Source organism: Sus scrofa, chromosome 12, assembly GCF_000003025.6.
Source record: "Sus scrofa isolate TJ Tabasco breed Duroc chromosome 12, Sscrofa11.1, whole genome shotgun sequence".
In the NCBI taxonomy this organism is placed as follows: Eukaryota; Metazoa; Chordata; class Mammalia; order Artiodactyla; family Suidae; genus Sus; species Sus scrofa.
Window position 1 is genome coordinate 60500784 of NC_010454.4, and position 6261 is coordinate 60507044.

Here is a 6261-nt window from a genome sequence, read left to right on the forward strand (position 1 = left end):
GGAGAGTTCTGACCGGGGCGAACACAGTGATTGCATAGTCGTGTTACGTTTGGCCACTTTCGCAGGACACCCCTTGGCCCATCCCCCAGTGTGCCAGAGCACCGTCCACGCCATGCTCCCGGTCGGCTGGGTGGTTGGTCGGAAATGCCCTCCTCTGCCCCCAGCCTCTGGGGCACTCCTACACATCCTTCAGGACCCAAAGTAAAAAGCTCTAGTGGCCGCACGGAGGATTCTCAGGAGCGCCATCAGCTCAAGAGACAGAGATGCGGTGGAGAAAAGAGCCCCTTCCTCAGGAGCTGGCACTCGGGACGCTCCTGAGATGGCATCTCGGCTTCTCCGACGAGCAGGGAGGGCCTCCTCGGCTGTGTAGAGAAAGCTGCACTGCCTCCACTCAGAATGACGATCGGGCTGTTCCCATCCAACGTCCAGGCCTCCTTGTCTCATCTGGACAGTGGCCTGGAGACTGAACCTTTCTTTTCAAGGCTGAGAATAGGCTGCCCGAGGCTCAGGGTCCCAGAAGCTTAGGTGGGGCCTGTAGACCAGGCCCAGACCCCCCTAGCTGTGTGAAGGGCGGAGTGCCTGGCTTGTGACCCCAGGCAGCTGCCAAGCCACGGGCTTGGCTGCACCCCTCCACCCACGCCAGCCCTGCTCAGCCCTTCCCTGGGGTTGGAGCTGGATCTGGAAGAGGGCAAGTGGGAAGCAGGGGGCGAGAGGAGCAAAGATGTTAACAGGGCACAAGAGTGTCTGCGAGTGGCAGGCGCCATTCAAAACCCTTTCCTGGTTTCAGCTGATGAAGGCGGAAGCTAAGACAGGTGGGTACAGGCAGGGGGCAGAGCTGGCTGCCCTGAGAGGGGTCAGGCCCCTCGGGCCATGGCCCACTGCACACCCAGCACCGGAGGCCCCACTCTGAGCCCTGGGTTCTGGTCCCTGCCCTGCCCTGCCCCCCCATGGCTGAGTGGCAGGGCCTGAGCCCAGGGCCTCATTTGCCCAATGAAGGCCTCACACAGGGAAGTGTTAGGAAGTTGTTGCTTCGCATCGACTTTAGCGGCTGTGCAGCCTGGAGCAAGGTCCTTGAGCTCTCTGTGCCTCAGTGTCTTCATCTGTAAACATGTGGATGACACCGGTACCTGCCTCCAAGGGTCGCTGTGAAGGTGAAATAAATTAGTCAGTAAATTAGTACTTACAAAGCCCTCAGACCAGGCAGCCAGGAAGTGCCACATTCGAGTCAACTCTTGTGAGTTCTGGCTAATTGCGGTTTGACCTCTGCGCCTCCATCACCCTGGCAAGTCTCTGCCCTTGCTCAGTCTCCATTTCTGTCTTTGAAAGGGGACCAAGGGACCAGGCAGGAAGCCGTCCTGCCTCCCCCACAGCACATCCCCAGCTCACAACCTAGGGGGCCCCGGGCCTGTGATCACCTCGGGCAGCAGGGCCTGCTCGTCGTTCGCAGCAAGGAACGGGCTCAGAGAGCCCAGGCAAGGGCATGAACACGAGGTCTGGGTAATCTCGGGCCCACACCTAGCCTAGAGGTGAGGGGGCAGGAGGGCACCCGAGTCAGCAGCGCCCTTGGGAAGGGAAAGCCATCTCCACCGTGGCCGCCCAGGCCAGCCTCAGGCCAGGGACAGGCTGCTGCGGTCTCGGCATTTCCTGGGTGGGGTGGCCTCCCCCAAGCCCTCCTCCCCCTCTTGGCTACCCCCAGGCCCTAGGCCAGCTCTGAGTGGCGCCCAGTTCTGGCTTCCCGTCCTCAGCTATCCCCTTGCTAGCTGGGTGACCTCAGGCAAGGCACTGGTCCACCTGGGGCCTGTTTCCCCATCTGGAAAATGTAATGAGGACTAAATGGGATGATTGGAAACAGCAGTGGAGCCCAGGACCTGTAGGGCCTGTTTTCCTAGGACTCTGGCTCAGAACTAGCTGCCGCACCAGCTGCACCCAAGGCATATGGAGGTTCCGGGGCCAGGGGTGCAATCTAAGCGGCCGCTGTGGCCTACACCCCAGCAACGCCGGATCCTTCTTCACCCACTGTGCCAGGCTGGGGACCAAACCCGCATCACTGCAGAGACAATGTCAGCTCATTAACCCACTGCACCACAGCGGGAACTCCTGCCTCACCATTCTTCAAACGTACCAGTCAGGTGTCTGTCTCAGGACCTTTGCACCTGCTGTTTCCTTGCTGGGAAGCTTTGCCCCCAGGTTTTCACTTCGCCAAACCCCTCCCTCCTTTGGTCTTGATATTCTTTTTTTTTTTTTTTTTTTTTTTTTTTTTGTCTTTTCTAGGGCTGCAGCCACAGCATATGGAAGTTCCCAGGCTAGGGGTCAAATCGGAGCTATAGCCACTGGCCCACACCACAGCCACGGCAACGCGAGATCCGAGCCACAGGTCCAAGCCATGTCTGCGACCTACACCTCAGCTCACGGCAACACTATATCCTTAACCCACTGAGTGAGGCCAGGGATCGAACCCGCAACCTCATGGTTCCTAGTTGGATTCGTTAACCACTGAGCCACGACAGGAACTCCTGGTCTTGACACTCTTGCTCAAGGAAGCATTCCCCCCCCACCTCAATTCCTGGTGCCTCCCCTCCCCGTTCCGTTCCTCTCCCCCCACTCCCATCCCCGTCTCTCTGACACTTGTGTGCATATTGTTTCCCAGCTTGAGAAAGAGCTCCCCAAGGGCTCGGTTTTTAATGCTGCTCTTCACCCCAGTGCAGGTCAGGCACCCACTAGGTACTCAGCACATCTAAAAATGACATGAGAGTTCCTGCTGTGGCTCAGTGGGTGAAGGATCCAGTATTGCCACAAGTTTCGGCATAGCCCAAAGGTGGGGCTCAGATCCAGTGTTGCCATGGCTGTGGCGTAGGCAGCAGCCGCGGCTCCGGTTTGATCCCTGGCCCCGGCAACGTCCATGTGCTGTGGGTGTGGCCTTAAAAAAAAGGGAGGGGGGATAATATATGAACTAATTTAAAAAGGTCAAAAGCAAATATGAGAAATGGTTAACACGTGGGGGTGGTAGTACGGCTTCTCTGTTGTCTGAAGTATTTTTCAGTGTGTTTGAAACATTGAAAGCTGTAAAATGCTGGTAATAAGCATCCGCAGTGTTTGGGAGCCCAAGGTCATGGGAAAGGGTGGTTGCTGGATGCGGGGAGGCAGGTGGAGAGCACGGGTGCCTCCCAGCCAGGCTGGCGTGCATCTGGGGGTCCCCAGGGTTGCTGTGTCTGTGCTTTATCTGCTTGGATCTGAAGTAAGTATGGGGACAGCCCACTTTCAGACAGGAAACAGGAGCCAGGGCCTAAGGCCCTCTGCAGAGAGGAGGGAAGCAGGGGTGACGGGAAGCCCCACAGGGAGGCAGGGAAGGGCGGCTGGAGGGGTGGGGGAGGCTGGGAGAGCCTGGCCACGGGAGGCGGGCCCAGCCTTCCAGGAGCTGGCCCAGATCCCGGTGAGGCCGCGACCCTCCTCTGCTGCCCAAACCACACAAGTAGCTTCTTCCTGGCAGGTCCCAGGATTCCTGGAGTGGAATCTGGGCTGGGGGCAGGGCGGGCAGGCGGCGGGGCTCACACGGGAGCCCTCATCCCGCACATGGCGTGCAAAGCGCAGCAGGCTCTCGGGGCGCTTTTAGGGCCCACTGGGGTGAGCAGTGTGCTGGGCCTCGGGGAAACGAAGGCCAGAGCCACCCCGCCCTCCTTTCACAGGGGGGCACCTGCCCAGGGTGCCAGGGGCCTTTGGACCTCCAGCCCAGCTCCCTCTCCAGGCGCCGGCGGTCGGCCCTGAGCGAGCCTGGGTCTGAGCCGTGCTTCTCCTGGCTCACAGATCTGGAGATCTGGGTGCACTGCCTCCTGCAGTGGTGTCAGGTTGAAGGCTAGGCAGGTGGGCACTGCCCCAGGCCTGTTGGAAGGTGGGGTTCTGTGCTGCATTCGGCTCTGTGGCTCCAAGTTCTGATCCTGCTCACTCACAGTGAGTCCAGAGAGGGTGGGAGTCAGGACCTGGTCTCTCAGCACCCAGTACTCTGGGCTGTGCAGAGGGAGGGCACTGGCAGCACGAAGGCCCCGGCGAGTTGGGCCAGCAGCGGGGAGCCCAAGTTCTGCCCTCGGGGCCTCCCTCAGTTCCTCACCCAAACCCAGGGAAGGCGGTCCCCCGGCCGCCCTGAGGCACCGTTGCTGGGCCTCTGCTGCCCCACCATGGACATAGGGGTAAGTGCGCCAAGGAGCACCAGGCACCCAGCCGGAGGACCCGGCCCGGCCCCTCCCCTCCGTTCTGGGCCCCTTCCATACTGGTCGCATTGCACCTGCGGAGTCCCAAGTCTGAACGCCTCCTCCTCTGCTCAGAACCCTCCATGGGAAGCCACTTGCAACAGCCAGTTGTCACATTTGCAAAGTTTTTTGTGAGTCAGCCATTATTAAAAATTAAATTAAAAACAAAGGTCAAGTTCAGAACTAGGCACTTCCTATTTCACTACATTTCACCGTCTGTTCTCCGAAATTCCACAGATTGTGCGGTGGAAACGCTGCACAGCCAGATCAGCCAGAAGGGAGTGTTTACACCATGGAAACTGGCAACCACCACAAATCAGGCTGGGTTAATTGGTCATTTTCTAGACCAGTGCCATCCAACAGAAATACAATGCAAGCTGCACGTGTGGTTTTAAACTCCCTGGTAGCCAGACCTAAAACAGCAACAGGAAATGGGTACAGTTAAATAGCCTATTTACCCAGGTATGTCCAAAATATCATTTCAATGTAGTCAATATAATATTTTCTACATTCTTTTTTTTTTATACTAACTTCAAACTCTAGGGTGTATCTTATACCTAAAGGACATTGCAAACCAGCTGCGTTTCAGGTGCAGCTGTCCAGTGGCTGCTCTCCTGGACAGCCCAGGTCTAGACTCAGGAAATCGATGGAGAAAATAACGATGCAGATTAAACTGAAAAGTCGTGTTGAGGCCAAAAGGTTTCAATTCAATGAACATAATTTGTTGGATGATGAGAAGTCAGTCAGTCCGATTGTGTCTCAAATTTAACGATAAACTTACTGACACAAGAGCAGTGTAGTGGGCTCAACAGCGTCCCCCAGTGTAGCCGGTCCTCGGCCCAGGAAGGTAAATTGTTTCACATTTTTAACGTCTTTTCACTCTGCAGGCGTGAGCGGAGATCTTTGCACGGGGCGGCCGTGAGGGGTTGGGGAGGGAGAGGCCGTCACGTGACCATGGAGGCAGAGACTGGGGTCGTGGGGCCACCAGCCTGGGCATGTCAACCACCACCGGGAGCTGGAGAGGGAGCAGGGGCCCGCTGACGCCTCGACTGCAGCCCAGTGAGCAGCATCTGGGGTTTCCCACCTCCAGACTGTGCAAAGATCAAGTTTGGTTGTTTTAAGCCACCAGGTTTGTCGGAGTTTGTTACAGCCGCCCTAAGAAACTAACCCTAGCAGACGGGACGCAACACCGTTTGCCGTATTTGTGGCTGAGGCACAAACCACAGGGAAGCTGCAGATGCAACAATTCGGCAACACAGTCGATGCAAATCATTCTGCGAGAAACTGGCTAGAGTTCCTCAAACAGTTTTCTGCATTTTATTACCGGGTGTGTGCTGCACGTCTGTCAGCATGGCCTTGTGTGTACGGGACACACACCAGGTAGTCTGGCACCCTCAGGGGAGCTCGGCGGCCCAGCGACCCCGTATCTTTCCTTAGTGGATGACTGTGACTTTGGGCCTCGTTTTCCCACCACACAACAGGGCTGCAGGGAGGGGAAGGGCTGGAGCCAGGCGTGGCGAGAGCACCTCCCGCGTCCAAGACTGGGCTGGGGCAGAGAGGGGTGGGACTCCGCACCCGGCCCAGACAGCTGGTGCCCCGCAGGTGGCTGGGGACAGTCAGCTTCAGGGGACCAGACGCGGGCCCCTGGGAGCCTGGGGACGGCTCAGAGGACCGTTCCGCTTCCAGAGACGGGGTGCCACAGAGCCGCCACACAGGAACAGAACCAGAGCCGAGAGAGACCCCTGGGGCTCAGCAGGTCCTCTAGCCCTCCTGCCCCTCAGTCCGCCCTGGGACACGGAAGAACCGGGGTCTGGCTTTGTTGCAGCTGCCGTAGGGGCCCCCTGCTCCCCAGCCCTCATCCCATGGCCCCAGTCAGGTGACCTTTCCCTCACCTCCAAAGTCTCTGCGGGGCACCCAGGGCCCCGGGCGCCCACCCCGCCTGACCCCTGACCGCAGGCCCGCGAGCCCTGGCCGCTTGCCTGCTTTCAGACTCTCCTCCCTGTTCAGTGGGGGTTCACTG

At 58.4% G+C, this 6261-nt stretch overlaps 1 long non-coding RNA gene across 1 annotated transcript; it reads right to left on the reverse strand.

Annotated features, from left to right (window-relative positions):
- Window positions 521-2219, reverse strand: LOC110256131. Its single transcript, XR_002337407.1, has 2 exons — window positions 1416-2219; window positions 521-1143 (listed from the first exon to the last, which is right to left on the reverse strand). It is a non-coding gene; the product is annotated as an uncharacterized LOC110256131 (long non-coding RNA).